This window comes from Lithobates pipiens, unplaced genomic scaffold (assembly GCF_037356315.1).
Source record: "Lithobates pipiens isolate NorthernLeopardFrog02 unplaced genomic scaffold, aLitPip1_a1.2 Scaffold_23, whole genome shotgun sequence".
Classification (NCBI taxonomy): domain Eukaryota; kingdom Metazoa; phylum Chordata; class Amphibia; order Anura; family Ranidae; genus Lithobates; species Lithobates pipiens.
Genome location: NW_027507785.1, coordinates 285,395,680 through 285,420,525, shown reverse-complemented (window position 1 = coordinate 285,420,525; position 24,846 = coordinate 285,395,680). Strand labels below are relative to the sequence as shown.

General features: G+C 42.8%; 1 protein-coding gene across 3 annotated transcripts in view; it reads right to left on the bottom strand.

Annotated features, from left to right (window-relative positions):
- AGBL4 (AGBL carboxypeptidase 4) overlaps positions 1 to 24,846 on the bottom strand; it is a 2,901,779-nt gene that overhangs the window by 1,143,129 nt on the left and 1,733,804 nt on the right. The gene's annotated exons all lie outside the window — the stretch shown is intronic.

Genomic DNA, 24,846 nt, shown 5'->3' with positions numbered 1-24,846 from the left:
TTGATGGGCACAGTGGCTGCGTTTGATGGGCACAGTGGCTGCGTTTGATGGGCACAGTGGCTGCGTTTGATGGGCACAGAGGCTCTCCTAATGGCACAGTGGCGTTTGATGGCACAGTGACTGCGTTTGATGGCAGAGTGGCTGAGTTTGATGAGCACAGTGGCTGCATTTGATGGCACAGTGGCTGCATTTGATGGTACAGTGACAGCATTTGATGGGCACAGTGCCTGTGTTTGGTGGCACAGTGGCTGCGTTTGATGGGCACAGTGGCTGCTGATAGCACAGTGGCTGCGTTTGATGGCACGGTGGATGGCTGCATTTGATGGCACACTTTCCACCTAAACCTCAGTATTACTTGGGAGACTATGAGGTCTGAACTTTTTAGGTAATACTATGGTTTGCCAGTCACTGGGGTAGAGGGGGGCATCACAAGACACTTGACCCAGGGGTCAGGCTATATAAATTCACCTCTAGTGGTACTAAAAATTTACTATCGCAGGTCCACACTGGCAAGTAGGGTAAATGTCACACAGCTCATCACAATTCCCTGAGCTTATGACAGGTGGCACTCTGCCAGTGGTAAGCCATAGTGATACCCGAACTGGAAACTCTCTCTTAAACTTTAAAATAAAACAATTTCTGTAGGGAAAATTGGCATGTTGTTCACAGGCAGCTCTATACTACTCCAACACACAAAGACAATACACCTGACCCCTAAGATGCCACTCTAGACTATCCTTTAACGTTGACACCCAACTGTGTTCTCAAGGCTAGAGTGGCACACTTGCCACAGGCTCCTCGCCTTGACCTTCCCTATCCTGCATAGACTTGTTAAAAGTGTACATCTATGCAAAACCTTTAGCAGACAGAAGTGAGGATAAATTAACATAAGCAACAAAGAGAGAAATAAAAACACTTTTTTTGGGCAGGTAAAGGCTAGAATCCCCTTGAGCCCTCCAACCTGAAAACATTTTTATGACTGTCTTTATGACCTTATTGCAGAGTTTTGGCCAGGCATTAACTTTATGAGGCTATTAGCCTATACTTCCTTGCACAAATTGGTTAGCAAAGTTTTTATAAAACAAAGTGTTTATTGTTTGGGAAACTCATGTCAGGAGGCAGGCTTAAACAAGTAGGAGTCTATTTCTAAAAAAATACTTCACACAAGATTCACACCACTTTCACCTTGGATTCACACCTTGGATCCCAATTAAATCTAATACAAATTGTGTAAAAGTTGTGTATGTCTTGGGTTAAAACATTTATAACTAGACCTTGTAGAAATAACCAGTTACACCAAAAATATGACCACATTCTAAAACCGCTAAGCAGCATGGGAGGAAGTGATTACATCAAGGACTAGCTACAGCAAAAAAATAAATAAAAATCAGATATACAATAGCTATTATTGGCTCTTGTGAAGAGTTTTTTTTTCTTCAGTTCTTTTTAATCTCTGTTGCCACATTATCCAAATATTTAGAAGCAGCTCTTGGTTGTCTAATGAGCACATCAATTACGACAGTCATGAGAAGGATAGTCCTCTTAAAGGTTATTTCAAGGGTGACGGTTATCATACTGCCTTTATCCTGCAGATCTGTCTTTCTGAAAGCGCTTGACCTTTTAATAGAATCCGAGAAAACAAGAATAAGGAATAGGAGTTAATTTGGAACTCCATAATGCAACAGAAAAGATGAAAGAGCATTCAAATCGATAGCGGAACAATAACAGGTTGATGAATGTTTGCGCCCAATTTACTCGTTTGGCTAACCGGATTTTGAATAGTTTTCAAAGCCCATATTCTCTGTTTGGTGTGAAGTATGTGTTATTGTGTCCAAACAAAGCCAGACGATAATCATTACGGAGTGCTGAAAAGGTCATCTCGTTAGAAATGTCAGCTTTCAATGGCAAGCGCTGGACTTTCATGCCCAAGTATCCAATTAATGGGGCATGCCGAGGCGCATGGAAACATCGAGGTGACCTGGAGAAAGAATTCTGCCGTGCAAGATTGTCCATAGGAATAACTTGAAAAAAATAAAAAACTTCTAAAAACTCCAAGGTGAGATTTTCTTTAGGATAATTATGCAACCACTAATTTGGTTTGTGGGTGAAGTTTCTGCTTTACAGAGAATGCAGCTAGACTTGATGGGATCCAGGCCTTGACTAATATTCCCAGCCTTTGTAAGGCCGCGTACACACGCGGGGACTGTTCGCCCAACTTTGTCCGTCAAACAGTTTCAGCGGACAGTCCGCTGAAAATTAGCATGGACGGACTTGCCCACACACGACGAACGAACAGTCCGCTGAAACCGTGCGCGAACGGCACGTACGACGGGACTAGAAAACGACGTCCTATACACTGCAATGCAAACTTCGGCGTGTAAATCCTTTCTGAGCATGCGCGGAACTTAGTTTGACGAACAAGCCTACACACGAGGGGACTGTTCGCTGAAACAAAGTTTCAGCGGACAGTTTTTCGGAATTTCCGAAAAACTTTGTTCAGCAGACTGTCCGCTGAAACTGTCCGCTGAAAGCCCACACACGAGCGGACTGTCCGCCGAAACACTGTTCAGCGGACAAAGTTGAGCGAACAGTCCCCGCGTGTGTACGCGGCCTTAGGAGTTTCATTGAAAAGGTTTCTGCACCAAAATTTCCAGCTCTGCCACGTCTGCTGCAGCCAATAAAACCATCATATTTTACAGCCTTGCTGGAATTTCTATAAGGTTAAATAAGGAATGGCACCTTCTGCATATCTTTGAGGGAGCCAAATGCTATATGGAAATTGAATCTGTAAGAGGCTGCCAGGTGACCACCCACTGGCCCTCGCCTGAAACTGTTATTGTAATTTGGCCATTTGGGATTGGCAAATGTTGTTCGTGTCTACAAAAATATCCATAGCTGGACTGTTGAGAGTCTGATATTACTGACATTTTAGAAGGCTTGCCAGATATTAGATGTCCAAGCAATATACTGTGCTTTATATACTCCTTTGACCAATATTTCTTTAATGCTCTTGCTGTAAATGAAAAGTTAACCACTTGCCGACCGCCTCACGCCGATGTACGTCGGCAGAATGGCACGGGCAGGCATAAGCACGTACATGTACGTGATTTGCCTCCCGCGGGTCGGGGGCCCGATCGGGCCCCCGCCCGGTGCCTGCGGCGGTCGGTTTTCGTTCGGGAGCGATCCCGGACGAGGGGACGGCCATTCATTCATGGCCACCCCCTCGCGATCGCTCCCGACGAATGGAAATCCCCGGTGACATCACTTCCTCTCCTGTAATGTAAACACAGGAGAGGAAGTGATGTATTCTCTCCTCCGTGTCGGTATTTTTCGTTCCGACACGGAGGAGAGCGGATCAGTGAGTTGCACCAACACATCCCACACACAGTAGAACATGCCAGGCACACTCACACCCCCCCTTTACCCCCCGATCACCCCCCCAATTACCCCTGCCCCCCCAGTCACAGTGACACCAATGTCATTTTTTTTTTTTTTTTTTTTTTTTTTGCATTGGTGTCATTTGTGACTGTAATAACTGTTAGGGCAGTTAGGGTTAGCCCCCTTTAGTTCTAATGTACCCCCCTAACCCCCCCAATAAAGGTTTAACCCCGTGATCACCCCCCGTCGCCAGTGTCACTAAGGCTGGGTTCACATTGCAGCGGTTTATGAGAACGAATGTGATTCGCACCGCACTGCAGTGCAAATCACATCCGATCTCTGTGCGATTCGAGTTCAGCCATTCGCCGCACCCGCCGCACCCGCCACACCCGCCGCACCCGCCGCAAATTCGCACGGGACCCTTTTTTTGGCCCGCAGCAGAATCGGATCGCATGGGTGTTCACACCATGCGATCCGAGTTTGCAGATCGCACTGCGATATGCGAACTGATCTGGGGGTGTCAGTAACATTTCACTGACACTCCCAGCAGTTCGCATAGGGCAGTGTGAACTGCCGCCGGGAGGCATGCGATGCGGGAACCCGCCGCGGATTCGCGGCGTTTCCGCATCGCTCCAGTGTGAACCCAGCCTAATAAGCGATCATTTTTCTGATCGCCGTATTAGTGTCACAGGTGACGCTAGTTAGGCAGGTAGGTATTTAGGTTCGCCGCAGCTTTTTATAGCGCTAGGGACCCCCATATACTACCGCATAAAGCCCCCTGATTGCCCCCTAGTTAACCCTTTCACCAGTGATCACCATATAACTGTTACAGGTGACGCTGGTTGGTTAGTTATTTTTTTATAGTTTCAGGGCACCCGCCATTTATTACCTAATAAAGGTTTAACCCCCTGATCACCCGGCAGGTGTCATTTGTGACTAATAACTGTTAGGGCAGTTAGGGTTAGCCCCCTTTAGTTCTAAGGTACCCCCCTAACCCCCCCAATAAAGGTTTAACCCCGTGATCACCCCCCGTCGCCAGTGTCACTAAGGCTGGGTTCACATTGCAGCGGTTTATGAGAACGGATGTGATTCGCACCGCACTGCAGTGCAAATCACATCCGATCTCTGTGCGATTCGAGTTCAGCTATACAGATAGTATGGCTGAATTCGTGTCGCACCCGCCGCACCCGCCGCAAACTCGCACGGGACCCTTTTTTTGGTCCGCAGCAGAATCGGATCGCATGGGTGTTCACACCATGCGATCCAAGTTTGCAGATCGCACTGCGATATGCGAACTGATCTGGGGGTGTCATTAACATTTCACTGACACTCCCAGCAGTTCGCATAGGGCAGTGTGAACTGCCGCCGGGAGGCATGCGATGCGGGAACCCGCCGCGCATTCGTGGCGTTCCCGCATCGCTCCAGTGTGAACCCAGCCTAATAAGCGATCGTTTTTCTGATCGCTGTATTAGTGTCACAGGTGACGCTAGTTAGGCAGGTAGGTATTTAGGTTCGCCGCAGCTTTTTATAGCGCCAGGGACCCCCATATACTACCGCATAAAGCCCCCTGATTGCCCCCTAGTTAACCCTTTCACCAGTGATCACCATATAACTGTTACAGGTGACGCTGGTTGGTTAGTTATTTTTTTATAGTTTCAGGGCACCCGCCATTTATTACCTAGTCTCACTAGTGTACCCCTAAATTTAGGGGTGTCTACTTTCTAAAATGGGGTCATTTGGGGGGGGGGGTTTGTGCCATCTTGGCATTTTATGGCCTTCAAAACTGTAACGCCCTTAGAAAGCCTGAAGGCGGTGCTTGGTTTTTGGGGCCCCGTACGCGGCTAGGCTCCCAAAAAGTCCCACATATGTGGTATCCCCGTACTCAGGAGAAGCAGCAGAATTTATTTTGGGGTGTCATTTCACATATGCCCATGGCATGCGTGAGCAATATATCATTTAGTGACAACTTTGTGAAAAAAAAAAAAAGTTTGTAATTTTCCCGCAACTTGTGGCAAAATATAAAATATTCCATGGACTCAACATGCCTCTCAGCAAATAGCTTGGGGTGTCTACTTTCTAAAATGGGGTCATTTGTGGGGGTTTTGTGCCATCTTGGCATTTTATGGCCTTCAAAACTGTAATAGGTAGTGAGAAGTGAACTCAAAAAATTACGCCCTTAGAAAGCCTGAAGGCGGTGCTTGGTTTTCGGGGCCCCGTACGCGGCTAGGCTCCCAAAAAGTCCCACATATGTGGTATCCCCGTACTCAGGAGAAGCAGCAGAATTTATTTTGGGGTGTCATTTCACATATGCCCATGGCATGCATGAGCAATATATCATTTAGTGACAACTTTGTGAAAAAAAAAAAAAAAAAAAAAAGTTTGTAATTTTCCCGCAACTTGTGGCAAAATATAAAATATTCCATGGACTCAACATGCCTCTCAGCAAATAGCTTGGGGTGTCTACTTTCTAAAATGGGGTCATTTGTGGGGGTTTTGTGCCATCTTGGCATTTTATGGCCTTCAAAACTGTAATAGGTAGTGAGGCGTGAAATCAAAAATTTACGCCCTTAGAAAGCCTGAAGGCGGTGCTTGGTTTTCGGGGCCCTGTACGCGGCTAGGCTCCCAAAAAGTCCCACATATGTGGTATCCCCGTACTCAGGAGAAGCAGCAGAATTTATTTTGGGGTGTCATTTCACATACGCCCATAGCATGTGTGAGCAATATATCATTTAGTGACAACTTTGTGTAAAAAAAAAAAAAAAATTTTTTTTTTGTCATTATTCAATCGCTTGAGGCAAAAAAATAAAATATTCAATGGGCTCAACATGCCTCTTATCAATTTCCTTAGGGGGTCTACTTTCCAAAATGGGGTCATTTGGGGGGGTTTTGTACTGCCCTGTCATTTTAGCACCTCAAGAAATGAGATAGGCAGTCGTAAACTAAAAGCTGCGTAAATTCCAGAAAACGTACCTTAGTTTGTAGATGTGACAACTTTTGCGCAAACCAATAAATATACAATTATTGACTTTTTTTTTACCAAAGACATGTGGCTGAATACATTTTGGCCTAAATGTATGACTAAAATTGAGTTTATTGGATTTTTCTAATAACAAAAAGTAGAAAATATCATTTTTTTTCAAAATTTGCGGTCTTTTTACGTTTATATCGCAAAAAATAAAAATCGCAGAGGCAATCAAATACCATCAAAAGAAAGCTCTATTTGTGGGAAGAAAAGGACGCAAATTTTGTTTGGGTACAACATTGCATGACCGCGCAATTACCAGTTAAAGCAGCGCAGTGCCAAAGTGTAAAAAGACCTCTGGTCATTTACCAGCAAAATGGTCCGGTCTGAAAGTGGTTAAAGACGGACTGTTGAGATAAAAACTACCAGAATTTTCTTCAGTGTGAGTGCAGCTGTAACTGCACACTAAAGGCTACAATTTATAAGCTAAGAACAAGCTCCGGCCAAATGGACACTGTTTCAGTTATTCTAAAGTGTGTTAGCAGCATCCAAAGAAACATGACTGTGTTCAAGAAAAATGAAGGTAAATGATCATAAATTGTACCCCAAAAAAACAGAAAAAAAATCAGCCTTTGAAATACTGAGTAAAAATAAATAATTAATATCAATAAACTTTTTTAAATCATACAAATGTCATACAAATATATATTTGAAGTCAAATCTTTATTTTTCTTTTGGCCCCTCCAGCCTGTGCCTTAAAATAAGGGGCTGGTGAAGCCTACATTAATCTACATGTAATATCCCACCCCATTGTGTTTAGCTTATTAGTGGGTATGGAGGAGGAGGGAGGGAGTGGGCTGTCATTTACCACTGTGTATACACCCACATGTGTGATTCTATATAATATTGTGTGTTGGTTGCGCTTGTCCAAAATATTATACAATATGTGAATCACCAATACAATCAACTGTGCTCATCTATTAACCATTCAAAATAAAATTCATACAATGACTTATTAAAATAAAGTTCATATGTAATAATAAGACAGTTCATCAATCTTCATAAAAAAATACTCCTTAAACTGAATCTTCTTCAAACTTTCACCCCATGTGGGTCAATAAATGCATGCATGTTTGGCAATCCCCACCACTGGTTCACCACTGAGCTCCCCTCAATTACGGACCTATGATAGGTCTAATAATACCTTCCCCAGCTGGGGTGTACTCCAGGTTTTTAAAACAGCTAATCGGTATCCTCTCCTCCTCTTCTCCTCTCCCCTGTTCGGCTTAAATATAGGTGTTTTGTAGATTGTATAGGCAAAAATCTCCTCTCTCCTCCACCATCCCTCAATCAAAATGAACATACTTCCATCGTGTAGTATTTAACATTCACTTGCATTTAAAAACAAGACAATGCGTGTAATCATTTGTTTCTTAATCTGAATATGCTCCGTTACCCAACCTACCCAACGCGTGTCGTCACTGCCACATGACTTCTTCAGGAACGAATGATTACACGCATTTCTTGTTTTTAAATGTAAGTGGATGCTGGTCAATAAATGTTATGAGTCTTAAATACTAAACTCAAAATTCAGGAAAGCTGGCACCAAACAGATATTGAAGATTTAGTTAATTAATTACAGTATACGATGCAAAACACCATGTTTCAGGGAGTTGGAAGGGCCCCCTTTATCAGGACTACAACATAACATACAAAACTAAAGATGACAACAGCAATATGTTATTTACCTACAGGCAGTCTCATTGGATAGGTGTTGGCAGGTAGGCATAGATAGACTCTATTGTCATAGACGTTAAGCCCTAGGTAACAAAGTGCAAGCAGGGTCATATGGGTGCCAAGTGGCTTTTTTTCTTTAGCTAATAAAGCTGATAGCCAGAACGTTTTGTGCCTGCACTTAGGAGGGACATTTATGTTTGAAACGACTAACAGAATTTGCTTTAAATTCCAATCATCCCATGCACAACAACTGAAGTTATAAAAATATGCTCACAGGCAAATGATTCCTGAATAGCATTTGCATGTCACTGATTTCACTTGTTGCCCTTTAATGTAGGCTGAATGGAATACTAAAGCAGCAAAAAACCCTTACTGATTCTTGCAACTGCTATGAACTGATAAATTCTAAAGAAAAAAACCTCAGATATCATTATCATATTGAAAATTATGAATATACCCAGGGTGGATTATGCATGTCCACGTTCTAAATTTTCCACATTTTATGGCAGTAACAGGACATTTAAAGAAAAATATATATTTTTTGTGCCTACAAACATCTGATCATGAGGACGTTTGTCACTAATAGCTGAATGTCATCATTAGTTTTATTGCTTGGAAAGCGTTCGGCATACATTAACTTGATTACTTAATACTGAATGTGGCTAAAAGGAACAAAATGCCTCTCTATTGCCAAGGGGTGGAACATCTGTCAAAAGGAACGTAGACTTGCTAATGCACAAAGTGGATTCTGGGCAACATCGTGCTTTGCCTTTAAAAGGCAATTACCAGCAGTTACAAAGTATGTTATGATTAAAACGAAATGCTAATTTATATCATGGTATGTATATCCTATATATTACATACTGTCAGGGTCGTCTTTAAGGCAGGTCAAAAGGGACAGCTGCCCTGGGCCCTGTCATTGTTGTGGGGCCCAAAGCAGCTGCCTCATACTTGCCAACTATCCCAGTTTAAATCCCCTTGTCCTTTGAAGTTTTAGTCCTGTGCTGTGTCCCGATATCTCAGTGTGAAGTGCTGGTACTAATGCTGCCCAGCTCTGCCTTATTGTTGTGTATAGATGACTCACCTGCAGACCCTGTGTTTACATGTAAATAACTGGCATTCATATGTAAATAGTGGTGGCTGGTGGCATTGATATGTACATAAAGGAGCCATTCATATGTATATCCTGCCCCCTGCAGTGAGGAGATGATGTGCTGTAACCTCTAGCAACCAATCAATGAGCAGTAATACTGTACAGTAATCTGTAGCAACCAATCAACAAGCAGAAACCATTTGCTGTAACTTCTAGCAACTAATCAGTGAGCCGTAATGTGTGCTGTAACCTCTAGCAACTAATCAGTGAGCCGTGATGTGTGCTGTAACCTTAAGCAACCAGTCAGTAAGCAGTAATGATATGCTGTAACCTCTGGCAACCAATCGCAGTTGATGCCTGATCTGATACAGTAAACTGATTTTAAATCTAGCTGCTATTTATTGTATGTCTCAGAGCAGGTGGAGAGTGAAATTGCATGGGAGGGGCCCAAGAAAATTTTTGCCCAGGGTCCAATCAACATTAAAGACGGCCCTGCATACTGTATATCCAGCTTCTAGATCAGGAGCCCCCAAACTCTTCAGCTCACTGACCCCTTGCTAGAGTTTCAGATTGTTCATCAACTCTTAAATATTTCTACACCCCTCTGAAGATTTTACCGCCTTCATGACCAGAACATTGTTTGCAATTCAGCACTGTGCTAATGTACCTGGCAATTGCGTGGTCATGCAACACTGTATACAAATTAAATGATATATTTTTTTCACACAAATAGAGCTTTCTTTTGGTGCTTATACTTTTTGTCATAAAACATATCCACTGAAATCAAAGCGCTTAATAAATGTAGGCAAAATGTATTTTGCTACATACATGTCTTTGGTAAAAAAAAAAATTCCAATAATTGTATATTCAATTGTTTGTGTGAAAGCTATATGATGTTATTTACAAAAGGCAAATCCACTTTGCACTGCAAGTGCACTTGAAAGTGCAGTCGCTTTAAATCTAAGGCTCCATGCACACTGGAGCTCATAAACTGCAGTTTATTGGAGTTTGGGCGTTTTTTTTAAAAGCCCATAAACTCCACTCTATGTTAGCCTATGTGTCCATGCACACATGGACATTTTTTAGCTTTAATGAGCAGTGGAGTTTATGGGCTTTTTTCTGAACGCCAGAAATTTGCGTTCAAAGTGGCGTTTTTTACTGCCAAAAAACAACAAACGTTGCATAAACGCTTATAAACACGTGTTAATTAGTGTTCGGTGTTCTATTTTTTCAATGCATTGTGGGAGTTTGGAATGCATTGTGGGATTTTTGGAGTGTCCTCTGTGTATTTTTATTAAAAACGCCCATAAACGTTGTTAAAAGCAGGTTTTTCAACCAGTGTTTTCTGCCAGCAATCTGGCATCCAGAAAAAGCTTTTTTGAGCTTCAGTTCTCATGAGCCTAAGGGGTAGATCAGAAATGAGGGAAAGCTCTGCTGATTTTATCATCCAATCAGGTGCAAGCTAAAATGCTGTTTTTTTGTTATTTTCCTTGCATGTCCCCCTTGGAGCTAGCAGTGCAAAGTGGAGATTCCTTTAGTAAATACCCCCCATAGTGTCTACAAACTATGGTGTATATATACTGCAATATATGCAGCTATAGACTTTATACTGCAATGGCAGTGATCAGTGACTTATAGTGTATCGGTGATAGGGTGGCAGACAATCTGACGCTAACACCCACTGGCTGGGAGGGTCACTAACTGACACTGGCATTGCTAATTACACTAATACAGTGATCAGTGATAATACTGTAGGCTGACATTGTAGTAATGACACTGGCTGGGAAGGGTTAACATCAAGGGAAAATCAAGGGGTTAACTGTGGCCAAACAAATGTACTGTGACCAATGTATGCTGCTTTTAATTTCTGATCTGCCTTTTTTTCTCCCTGCTTTTCAGGGAGAAGAAACAGCCAGATAGCTGTTCGCAGTATACAGAGTTCTGTGTGTTTGTAAACACGGAAGCAAGCCAGCAACATACATGTATGAGCCTGCACCTGCCACCCGCAGTATATTTACTCTGAGCGGTCAGTAGGAGGTTTATTAGGATTACTATGAATAATACTAGTATTAAAGTGATTGTAAGGATTTTTTTTTCATTTTAAATAACAAACATATACTTACCTTCACTGTGCAGCTTGTTTTGCACAGAGTGGCCCCGAACCTGCTCTTCTGGGGTCCCCCGGCAGCTCTCGCGGCTCCTCCCCACATCAGATAACCCCCTAAGAGAAACTCTCTTCTGAGGGGGTTACCTTGCAGGAGTGCTCCCGAGTCCAGCATTCGGTGTCCATAGCCACCGAATATATGACTCGGCCTCGCCCCCCCCCCGGCACCCGCGTCATTGGATTTGATTGACAGCAACAGGAGCCAATGGCTGCACTGCTATCAATCTATCCAATCAAGAGCCGAGAACCCCAGGCAGAGAGACAGTGCGTTCCCGTCGGGTCAAGTTCCAGGGCTCAGGTAAGCAAAATGGGGAGGCTGTGGGGGCAGTGACAGGTGTTTTTTTCACCTTAATGCATAGGATGCATTAAGGTGAAAAAACACGACGGTTTACAACCCCTTTGACAATAAAGTATATGTCCTGGAGCAAAAGTGAAACTGGTAGGAGGGTCAGCATGACTGGGGTGGGCTGTAAGTCGGAGTGAATAATGGTATTATATGAAAAGGGGTTATTCACTTACATGATTGGGTCCCGAAGTGATGGGTGAGTGATGGGGGGGTGTTCAGTAGGGTGTGGAGGGGAGGAGTTTTTCTGTCAGAGATCAGCCAGAGCTTCTCACCGTGTCAGGAAGGATTCTCCGACCCACCCTCCCTAGTTGGTTTGGTCTGGGGATGTTTTTAGCCAATTTTATGCTAATGTGGTTTGGTTTCTATAGTGGGACATTTAGGTGGGTACGTTTTGCCTGACTGTTCATTTTAGGGTTCTTTTATTACTAATTAAAGAAGTGGCGGGAGGTCTATTGGGTCTTTTAAGGCAGTGCTGGAGAAAATACTGGAGAATTAAGAGGGTTGGGCTCATCTGGAGGTATGGGTGTCCCTTCCCTTTCTAATAATACAATAGTAACGTCAAGGGTTTTAAGTTGGTTGTATCTGGTAGTAAGTGGTAATTGTCCCTGAGCCGGTTTAAGTTACGACTGGGGACCTTTCATGGGGTGACAGATACAACCGGTTGGTCAAAAGAAAATAGGCCTTCAAAGATCTTTAGAACGGGTAGGATTAGGCTGAGTTTTTTTTGCTAAATGGTTATGTATTGAATTTATTTATGCATTTCAAATGTTTATGGATTTTTTTGTATTTCAATTGTTTGAAAGAATAAAACAAAGGCTGCTATGGCCATTCGACTCCAAAATTACTGTGTCATCTGGTCAATTTGGGGGGGGGGGGGGAGTTTAATTGTTTTTAATTTTATAGGTAGCCGGAGCCTCAGCAATCTGCACATCCATCAGCCAAGATAATGGGGTTGATTTACTAAAGGAAAATAGGATGTTCACTTTGCAAGGAAAATTGCATTTTGCATAGGAATTCTCCCTAGAGCTTTGTGAATGGGGCGGAGATCTGCAGACTTCCACCATCCAATCATGTATAATAAAAAAATATATTTTTTAATTTATCTGGAAATGTGATTGGGTAATCTTTGCAAAGTAAAACTTCACCATATACAGTTCTGGGGAACATTCCCTTCCCTAGTAAATTATTCCTATTGGCTCTCCAACAGAGTTTGATGTTGGTGTACAGGCATACCCCACTTTTAAGTACACAATGGGGTTTATTTACTAAAGCTGAAAAATGCAAAATCAGGCTCCCTTCTGCATAGAAACCAATGAGCTTCTAACCTCAGCTTGTTCAATTAAGCTTTGGCAATAAAACCTGGAAGCTCATTGGTTTCTATGCAGGAGGGAGCCTGATTTTGCACTTTTCAGCTTTAGTAAATAAACTCCATTGTGTACTTAAACGTGGGATATGCCTGTACTCAATGGATCTGCAACAAAGTAAAAAAAAAATTATATTCTCTGGGATTAAATCAAATAGGCTGTTCACTTTGCAAGGAACCTTTACCCAGAGTTACTAAATGTGGTGAAGCTCTGATAATTTCCATCATTCAACTATGTGCATGAAAAATGCTGCTTTTTTATTTTCTTTGTATTCAATTTGGTATTCTTTGGAAAGTGAAATTCCACCACATTCACTAAGCTCTGGAGAACATTCCTTTGTTAGTGCAGCTTCCCTTGCAAAGTGAGCAGCCCATTTGCCTTTAGTATATCAACCCCACCAACTCTCCACCAGAATTTGACAGTATGGGGTGTAAACACGTATCCTTCCTGGAAGTGGGAAGTTAGAAGGTCACAGACACAACACAAATCATGCTAGTAAACAAGGCTAGCAACAACAGATAACTCAAGCCTGTCGCTGGTGGCTGTCCTTCCAACACTGGGCAACATTGTCTCACCACTAACTACCTCACCTTGAGGATTAGGGACCAACATGGAGATCTACAGGGACCTCAAAATATTAACTGACCTCAATTGATCTACCATCATTTATCAACTACCTACTACACCCAGTCATTTGCTGATCCCTTTTGACCTCCTACCATTTTACCAAACCTTTGAATAGTCCCATCAGTCCATATGGGTCATTACTTGTCAAATTCAGTAGCCCTGTTCTAGATGAACCAGTTGGGCCATTCAGTTTTATTTTTAAATGGTATGGACAACCAAGGCATATATTTTCTAAAGAGTGCTGACTGAATGACTTGCCAGCTTCGAATAGCTCTTGACACTCCAATGGCAAGATTTCCCTGTTAGTTTTTCTGGCACTGTTAAAGAGAACCACCCATGCTAGTGTTTGGGTAGAATCGTCCTTTAAATCTTCCACCCACCCCTCAAGTCTAACTAATCTATTTACCTTCAGCTTTATTGGTTTTTCACTGTTCACGTGCAATTGCACACCCACATCCTTCATTCCATTAATTTCTATACCAAATGGACCTTAACTCTTCTGGATGTTTAAAGGTCTCCATAAGCATTCTCCCAGCCATAGAAATAAATACAAAGTAGGCGCCGGACACAAGTGAGAGATTTTTGTGCACAGGCTCTGCAACACCAGGCAGGGCTACACAGTGAGGGTCCACATAGCAGAGCTTAAAGAGGAGGTCTGCCTACCCCTGCAAAAAATAAAAGCCAGCAGCTACACACACTGCAGCTGCTGACTTTTAATAATAGGACACTTACCTGTCCTGGAGTCCATCGATGTTGGCATCACAGCTGATGTTTCCATCAGCTGTGGGGTGCTGCCACCACCATTGCGGGTAAGAGAAACTGGCTATGTAGCCTTACGGCTTCCCTGCTGCGCATGCCCAAGGCACCACTACGCTCCCCTACTGGCCTGGCAGGTGAAGGAGAAGGAAGCCAAGCTGTGACATAGTTTGCCATGGCCTGGACTCCTGAAAGTGTGGACAAGATACCTGTCATTGACAGGTATCCGCTCCTCCTGAAAGGTGGCACTGGAGGGGGGAGGAGACAAATGAGGGGAAATTTTGGGTGGAACTCCGCTTTAAGGTATGTATATTATGTAGCTTCCACTGCAGGGGAGGGGGGAAGCATTCAAGTAAAGTTGTCTATTAAATTTTCAGTCTTAAATTATTGAATTTGCTCTAGCTTTCTTATGAAGGGTTGTTTGACCTCTTATTTTGTTTAACTATAATTCTGGAGAGGAGAGTCAAGGCTTTGCAGCCTAGTCAACTGCCTGTAATTATATCCACACACACACAGCTCCTAAGTATGCATAACAGCATCCAAGACAAAAATCCCTAAGTTCCAGGGTTCTTTCATTTGACACTATAGGGTTGATTTACTAAAACTGGATAGTGCAATATCTGGTGCAGCCGTGCATGGTAGACAATCAGTTTCTAACTTCAGCTTGTTCAATTAAGCTTTGACAAAAAAACAACAACCTGGAAGCTGATTGGTTTTTATGCAGATCTGCACCAAATTTTACACAGTTTTAGTTAATCAACCCCAATGTGAAAGCAAGGACTTGGGGGACAGCATCTGATATTACAATGTGAGTTAAAATGTGAAAGGACAGCAACTGTGAAACTTTATGGAGTCACCTTCTTTTTTTCGCCAAAGGAAGAAAGGCTAAATAAGGGGGCAAAAAGAAATCTCTTCAAGTAAGCTTTTAGGAATAGAATTGTTTAGAACAGAATATTCAAATTCCTGCATAAATCCAGTTAGGATAGGCTATTGTGCCATTACTTTCCTCCAGCTGTAGCAGGAAGAGCCCTATATGTCTTTTTCCCAATATGTAAGCAAACTTGAAACTCCAAATGGGAAAATGAGATGCCCTCACAACATGAAACCTGGGAATTCAAGTGTCTAAATGCAAGAACAAAAATTTTATATATTAAGGCTTACCCATCCTTAGATGTAGTGGCGGCATTCGTTTTATATTTTCAGGCTTTTTTTCTTTTATGATCTTATGCCCACTGGACATTTTTAATGTGCTGCTCTTAGGGGTGTCTGATGTTTTTTCGCCTCTAAACACCCCTGCATGTTAGCCTATGTGAGGAGTTTAGAGGCAGAAAAAAAAAAACAACCGCCACTGCATCCAGGAGCAGCGACATTTTGCTAGACAAAAGCTTAGCATGTATTTATTAACAGCACATTTAGCACTTGAACAGAAAGGCATTTAGGAGAGATGGCCAAAGCGTCCAATGTGCATGAAGCCTAAAGTCACCTGTTGATCCTGCCACTAATACACTTGCTGTCCTAAGGTGGCATTGGTCACTCATTGTACTGTAACTGTGGAGACAACAACATAGCCTGCTCTTCTGATTAGAGCTACCCCCCCCCCCCCCCCCCACCTCCTCTCATCTCCATCACATTGGGGTAGAGTTTTCTGTAGCTTACAAAAGAGAACTAGGGGGAGTTGATATAATTGTCTGAGATTTCAGCTCCATGAAACAACATGAATACTGCACGTCTGGCTGGATCAACCGTTATTTTTTTGTTCTCGCTAAAAAATAAATTCAGTGGTAGCCACCATGTTTAAGGACTGGTAACTTGCTATATATTGCATTATTGTTTTTTGGATATAGATATATTTTAGTTTCATAAATATAGGAGTCTGGAGAGTCATCTCTTGGCTAATACAAATAATTGTGAAATATTCATATGAAATATTTTTTTTTAAAATATTTTCAACATTATTTTTTTAGCCTAAACTTAATAGGAGAATATAAAAAAAAAAAAAAATTACGCATTCCTTAAAGATTGTGTACAAACAGTAACACAAAAAAATGCATTAATTACTGTATCAAAATTCATTATTTGATTAGATGATTTGCAATTCTGAATTTGTCATTGGGGTGGAGGAACAGGAAATGATGGAAAAATCGAACAAACAAAATTGAATGCTTGGTGACAAACTTGACATTACAAGGTTTACCTTTGATTCAGATACAGGCTGTCCATTTAAACAAATCTGTCACATGAAGTGAGATCCTAGTACTGTAGACATAGCTTGTTAATATTGCCATTGCTGAGTAATCAGGGGAAGAAAGCCTGCGGTTTTGGCACCTTCTGATTGAATCTTTGACGTTGTAGCAAGAAAGCCACGTTAAACTGAGAGTTTTAGGCACTACTGTGTGCCAGGGCACAGGAGATAGTTATTACACATTACCTGCACAGACTCATCTTACTTTAATGCCTAGCAGCTAAACATGTCCTAACAACCAGTAACTCATCTCTGCTGTCAGCCAGCGGGTTCCCAGCTGACAGCAAAAGGGAAACAAAGGAGCTGTCAAAAAGGAGGAGAGTTTGGGACTTTAAATGAGGCACATTATATGTACCTCCATCCCGAGTATGAGTACGTAACCAAAAAGGGGGGGATGTGGGACTTTAAGACCCCTTTCACACTGGGGCGCTTTGCAGGCGTTACAGCGCTAAAAATAACGTCTGCAAAGCGCCCTTAAACGCCCTGTGTCTCCAGTGTGAAAGCCCGAGGGCTTTCACACTGGATCGGTGCTCTGGCAGCATGTTAAAAAAAACTCTTTGGAGCGGTGAAGGAGGGGTATATACACCGCTCCTTCTCCGCTTCTGCTCATTGAAATCAATGGGGCAGCATGACTATACCGCCGGCAAAGCACCGCTGCAGCAGCGATTTATGGGCGGTTTTAATCCTTTTTCAGCCATTAGCGGGGGTTAAAAACACCCCGCTAGTGGCCGAATACCGCCGCTAAAACAACGCGCCAGTTTTACCACCGACGCTGCTCCTTCCCCAGTGTGAAAGAGGCCTAAATGAGGCAATTGACTTGTGGAAGTAGAGTGGTTGGTAAACTTTATTTATTTTTAACAATAATATAAAACAGATAAAAAAGTATTTTCATATATCTGCACATACACATGCCAAAAACTTAATAGATACATATATGTTAACTTGGCAGCACATAAGAGATAGTAGGTAATGATAGAGTATAATACAAGTTATTTCCTATTAACAGGCATTGGTAACCCATATGCAACAGAGCTGCTATAAGATAGATGCACATACACATGAGTGGTTACAAACTACTCAATGAATTGTAAATGTATAAAAGATATATATGGGCCAGTGAATAGGTAGTAAGTCAGGCTTGACTGAGAACCCCATGGAAACTCAACGCGTTCCATGGCTATCTGCCATTCATCAGGAGTTGGGTACAGAAGTAGACTGTAAATACAAATGGATATGTAATATTAATTAATATGTTTTACCCCTTTAAGGGGAGTAAATACCTCATGGGGAGAACGAAATCTATACTCACAGGTTGGCTATAACACTGTACTTGGCTGGCAGCGAGGAAGATGGGACCCCAAATGGTTGTCTGTTCCGGAGTTGAGGCAAGGGACCCATTTGGGGTCCCATCTTCCTGGCTGCCAGCCAAGTACTGACAGCGTGGAAGATAAGAAATAAGAATAAGATCAAATCACAACTGCAATAGTGTTATCCTAGATTTAATGATTTTTAACAACTGCACCCCTAAAATAAAGCAGTGCCTATAAGCACTGTAAGGGCTTGTTTAGACTTGCAGGCTTAAGCGTCAAAGGTAGTGGATGGGCATGTTCACATGCTGTGATCACAATGCTTTGTGCAATGATAAAAATTACCCCTCTGTCTCGTTCAGTGGGCAGAATGTGGATGTGCCTCCGAACACGGAAGCAAATGGGGATGCCCATGTGCTAGTTGGTATGGCATTTATGGGGTTAAATTAGGCAATTTAGCAATTAAAACTTGGATTGCTTTATGGAAGCGTGGTAATTTTGATGCATGTCCAAATGTAGCCTTACTCACTGACAAACTTGTCTGAAATATTAAACTTCATGACCTGGCTCTGGAACAGAGCTGACTCTCCATAGGCATGTTTATGCAATTTGGTATAGGTGTATCATTGTGATAATACTGAAACTCTAGATAAGTCTATTTAATGAGTAGTGCATGCAAACACCAGATTAGTACTGTACTTTCAGTATTCATTAAAGGAGAAGGAGGCCAGGCGGTGCCATATTTTAAAAAGGTACTACCAGGCAGTAATAATATGCCGTACTATTGACTGGACCCAGAATATGCAGCATAGAAGCTGGACTAGGATGGGAAAACTTCAAAGTAAGACCCCACTAGAAAAGCTGGTTTGGATACCACATTAAAACATGCAGTGAAGAGGTGTTATATTGCCTCCTTACCACCTGTAAAATGCCTCTGAGAAGCAAATTGAATAAGGATCACTTTTTAGAGGTGCTGCAATTTAGCTGCATGTTCAAACATAGCCTTAAGCACAGACAAACTTGTCTGCAATATTAAAATTAGTGAACTCTCCCTGGGACAGGGCTGATCCCCCCATAGGCATATATGTAAGTCCAAGCCTTTTTTTCTCCAAGAATAGGTGCCAGAACTCCCCTCTTTTAAGCCACCCCTTGTCTCCGTCCCCTACCCACCTCCAAGTACCCTCCCTTGGTTCTACCCACTAGCCACCTCCCAGTACCACCCCTTTTACAGAATACAGGTCCAAGTATTATTTTGTGGTGCAGTAATTTGTAACATAATGCAATTTGTTAACGATAACAAAAAAGCAGTAAAATAGGTCCCCTGGAGCCAGCAACAATAGACCCAACCCCAGTACCAATAGCCCCCCCAGCAGCAATAGACCCCCATTCCAGGCACAATAGACCCCCCCGCAATAACAGATCCACCCAGCAACAATAGATCTCCCCCTGGAACAATAGACCCCACCCCCAGAAACAATAGATCCCCCAAGCACCAATAGATCCCTCACACAACATTAAACCCTCCTTCCCAGCAACAATGCGCCTCCCATTGCAAAATACCACCTCAGCAACAATAGATCAACCCCAGCAACACTATACCCCCAGAAACAAGAACAAATCTTCCAGCAGCAGGCAACAATAGACCTCTCTATCAAAAGTAGACCCTTCCCACCAACAATTGACCACCCAGCAGCATATAGATGTCCCCTAGCAACAATGGATAGATACCTACCAGTTACAATAGACCCTCCAGCACCCCTTGCCATTACATACATTCAATGCTGGAGGTGCTGGAACTGCATTGCCCCAAGTTCCTCCTGAAAAAAATGCCCTGTGTACGTCTATTTAACCGCCCTGGCGGTGTTCCCGAGTCTGGCTCGGGGTCGAAGTTTTGTACCAAAAGCGGTAACCCTGAGCCAGACTTGGGATCGCATCGCTGAATCCAGGGAGAGTTTACTTACCTTGTCCCCTGGATCCAGCGATGTCCCCTCACTGTACGAGCGGCTCGTCCTCCGCCGGATCTATCACGGAGCCAATCTCCGTTCCCTGCGAGCGTTGCAACGCCAAATTCAAAAAGTGAAACACACAGTATACATACAGTATAATGTAATCTTATAGATTACATTGCTGTATGTAATAATTTCACATCCCCTTTGTCCCTAGTGGTCTACCCAGTGCCCTGCATGCAGTTTTATATTATACAAACTGTTCTTTATGCCTGGAAACTGGAGATTGTCCATAGCAACCAAAACTGTCCCTTTACATCAAAAATGATTTTAGACTAGCTAGAAAACAGCGATAATAAATTGTAATCACTCGCAGAATTGAGGGACAGCGATTTGTGCAGAGATCCGTCATCAAATACTGAATAGTAATGACAGTGACAATTCTGCAACTGAGCAAATTTCAATGTTTTTGATTTGATTATATTATTGAATAATTTTTATTATTATTATATTATTATTTGGTATAATTATTTATAGTTATTTATTATATTATAATTTATGATTTAAATTTTTCAAACTTTATCATACCCGGGATGTCTGCTAGACTCTGGTTTGAACAGATTTAAGAGAGTTATTCCTAAGAATTGCAGGCCTACAATATAAAACGCCAAATTTTCATGCAAAATAATTGTACCGCTTTCAGCACCTAAAATCCGAAATAATCATACCGCCAGGGAGGTTAATGAGCAGTAGTGATGGACGAACTTCCGACGGGACGTTTCGCGAACACGGACCGCGAACGCGGTCGATAGTTCGCGAACCGTAACGTTTGCGGCGGGCCCCATTGACTTCAATGGGAGGCGAACTTCGCAAACCTACAGGTCAAATTTGCAGCCACAAAATAATTAATAGCTGTGCAAACATAGTCCCACCACATGGCCAATGACATAACACATGTATGAGGTGAATCTGGGATCGACAACTACAAGCATTCTTTTTTTATATGGGAAATTGTTGTGACAATTCAGGACTGTGGAGCGCATGAAGGCAATGAAGGAGAGGGAAGGTCAGGGACCAGGGTAGGCAAAGAAGAGGGTGCAGGAGATGATCACTAGCAGGGTGACATACAGCAATGACATCTGCACCGTGATAGAGTCATCTGACAACAGCACCATGATAGAGAGCACTGACATCAGCAGCGTGACATAAAGCACTCACACCAGCATCGTGATATACAGCACTGACAGCAGCACCGTGATAGAGAGCACTGATATCAGCAGCGTGACATAAAGCACTCACACCAGCACCGTGATATACAGCACTGACAGCAGCACCGTGATAGAGAGCACTGACATCAGCAGCGTGACATAAAGCACTCACACCAGCACCGTGATATACAGCACTGACAGCAGCACCGTGATAGAGAGCACTGACATCAGCAGCGTGACATAAAGCACTCACACCAGCAACGTGATATACAGCACTGACAGCAGCACCGTGATAGAGAGCACTGACATCAGCAGCGTGACATAAAGCACTGACACCTGCACCGTAAGCACCCCCAGGAGGAATAATTCCTGTGACTCAAGCGGAAGGTATGTGGTGGTGATGGTGGTGGTGGTGGTGTTGTTGGTGGTAGTGTCTTTGGGGGTGCACATAGCAGAGAGTGAAGAAGAGGGTGCAGATCGAGAGGATGAGGGGGGTGCAGAAGAGTAAGGCTGAGCGAGCCACTCAACCAAGTCTGGTGTGTCCTTTAAAGTAATTGAACGCACCTTCTGCAACTTCCCACTTTGGCTCAAGCCTGTTTCGCCTGCCCTACCCCTACCACCCCTGCGGAAGGGCCTGCCTCTTCCTCTGCCTGTCATTTTTTAAATGACCCTGAAGGACTGCTGCAGTATAGGGCAGCGGTCAGCAGTAGTGCACCTCAACCCTATGTATTGTGGACCGATACCAGTCCTTATAGAATGGCAGACTGTATCTCACTCAACCCTATGTACTGTAGTACCCTATACCTTACCAGTCCTTATAAGGACTTTTGTGAACCAAGTAGGTTGTGTGTGAGTGATTAGCAGACTGTACGTCAGTCCCTATACCAATGAAGGACTGCTGCAGTATAGGGCAGCGGTCAGCAGTAGTGCACCTCAACCCTATGTATTGTGGACGTATACCAGTCCTTATAGAGTAGCAGACTGTACCTCACTCAACCCTATGTACTGTAGCACCCTATACCTTACCAGTCCTTATAAGGACTTTTGTGGACCAAGTAGGTTGTGTTTGAGTGATTAGCAGACTGTACGTCAGTCCCTATACCGATGAAGGACTGCTGCAGTATAGGGCAGCGGTCAGCAGTAGTGCACCTCAACCCTATGTATTGTGGACCGATACCAGTCCTTATAGAATGGCAGACTGTACCTCACTCAACACTATGTACTGTAGCACCCTATACCTTACCAGTCCTTATAAGGACTTTTGTGGACCAAGTAGGTTGTGTGTGAGTGATTAGCAGACTGTACGTCAGTCCCTATACCGATGAAGGACTGCTGCAGTATAGGGCAGCGGTCAGCAGTAGTGCACCTCAACCCTATGTATTGTGGACCTATACCAGTCCTTATAGAGTAGCAGACTGTACCTCACTCAACCCTATGTATTGTAGCACCCTATACCTTGCCAGTCCTTATAAGGACTTTTGTGGACCAAGTAGGTTGTGTGTGAGTGATTAGCAGACTGTACGTCAGTCCCTATACCGATGAAGGACTGCTGCAGTATAGGGCAGCGGTCAGCAGTAGTGCACCTCAACCCTATTTATTGTGGACCGATACCAGTCCTTATAGAATGGCAGACTGTACCTCACTCAACCCTATGTACTGTAGCACCCTAGACAGACCAAGTTAACAGTCCTTATAAGGAGGTTTGTGGAACAAGTGGGTTGTGAATGATTAGCAGACTGCAGCAGAAGGGAAGCAGTCAAGTATAATATGCTTTCTATATTTGGAAGAAAGAATATTATACGTGTACAAGCCTATTACCATACCAGTCCTGAAAAGAACCTTTGTGGAACTAATAGTAACAGCTACTGATTAAACTGACCCTCACTGCCTGACACACTGCTTCCTGCCTGTCCCTATATAAACTTACAAAACAGAGGCTGCTGGAACAATAACTGGAATAGCACTTTTGTGGACCTGATAGTAACAGCTAATGATGATGACTAAACTGACTCTCCCTGCAGCACACACCGTCCTGTCCCCTTCTCTAAACTGACAAAAGACACTCAGGCTGCTGCAACAATCAGCAGCACAGCAAACCTATATACACCTAACACCTATACCAGTCCTGAAAAGAACTTTTGTGTACCAAATAGCTAGTGATTTGGGTCACTGGAATCTCTCCCTGCTCCACACAGCAACCTCTCCCTATAGTGACAGAAGAAAGAATGTAAAATGGCCGCCGGATCGGGTGTATTTATAGGTTAGGGGGAATGTCCAAGTGTCCATGTGCTGTAATGTCTCAATTGGCTGTCCTGTACCCCATGATGGATGTGTCATCATAGGTCAAAGTTCTTTTACACAGAAAACACGGAAGTCCGCCGGGCGAACGGCGGCAATAGTCCGCCGATCGGGCGAAACGCGAACAGCCGAAATTCACCGCGAAGCGACCGCCGGGCGAACTGTTCGGCCATCACTAATGAGCAGTACATGCCAGACTGGTATTGTACATTCATGTATGTTAAGTATATATTCATGTGTAGGTGTGTTAAAGCAATTATATTGCATAATATATAAAACTACAAAAAAAATATTATTATTATTATACAAGATATATATAGCACAGATAGTTTTGTGCAGCGCTTTACAACAGTAGGGCAGACAGTACAATTACAATACAATTACAATACAATTCAATACAGGAAGAATCAGAGTGCCCTGCTCATTAGAGCTTACAATCTATCCTCCATAGGTATTGGCAGGGCTGCCAGTATGTGTTAAGGTGCCCAATATCAAAATCATTAGGTTACAGAATACAGAATACTTTATTATTCCCAAAGGGAAATTGGGAAATTGTTATGACACACTTAACAAAGACAACGCAAGATCACAACAATAGACTGAACAAGATGCAAAAACACAACAAAATTACTGATAACAGCCATTAACACCAAATAACAAAATTAAAAGTACACTACAAATAAAACATCCATACAATTAAAATACAACATAATAAATAACACAGATTAAATTAACAGGTAAACTACCAAATACAAATAACACACCACTTTCTTTACCACCACCCCAGGCAATAACCCACACAATACCAACATACTATAAAAACAACACAAAATCCTTATCATAAACAACAAGAGTTGCATCTAGTCTCTTGAGCAATTTCTCTGGTGATGAAGAATACTACTCACTTTCATAGTGACCATATACAGGTTCACAAACGACATATAATCATTTGTTTTATATCATAGTTAGCATCATCAATAACCATATTGCAAGAAACGTCTGGCCCCACTGTGCCTCTGGGCAATTGTAAAGTCTGCGGCCATGCTAAATAATCATTTCTAACTTTCAGATCAAATTATCAGCTTACACTGAACTACAACAAAGAAGAGCATTCACAAAGCAACTATTCATATGAACAGACATCTTTAGAAGTCAACAAAAATGTTATAATGGTTATAATGGTCTTCTGGAATCCCTACAATTTTGTAAGGTCCGGTACTTTGACAAAGTGATAAGTCATTAGTTTGATCACTCGGAACTCCATTGGGTTTGGGAGCTCATGGATGGATCACAAGAGATCACGCCATCATCCTTTGACTAGTAAAACTCAGCGGCCGGCAAGTGTGAGACATTACTGCAAGCCAGGAGATCCAGCTTAGGACTGGACAGGAATGATGTTGACAAATTGCCATTTCTGT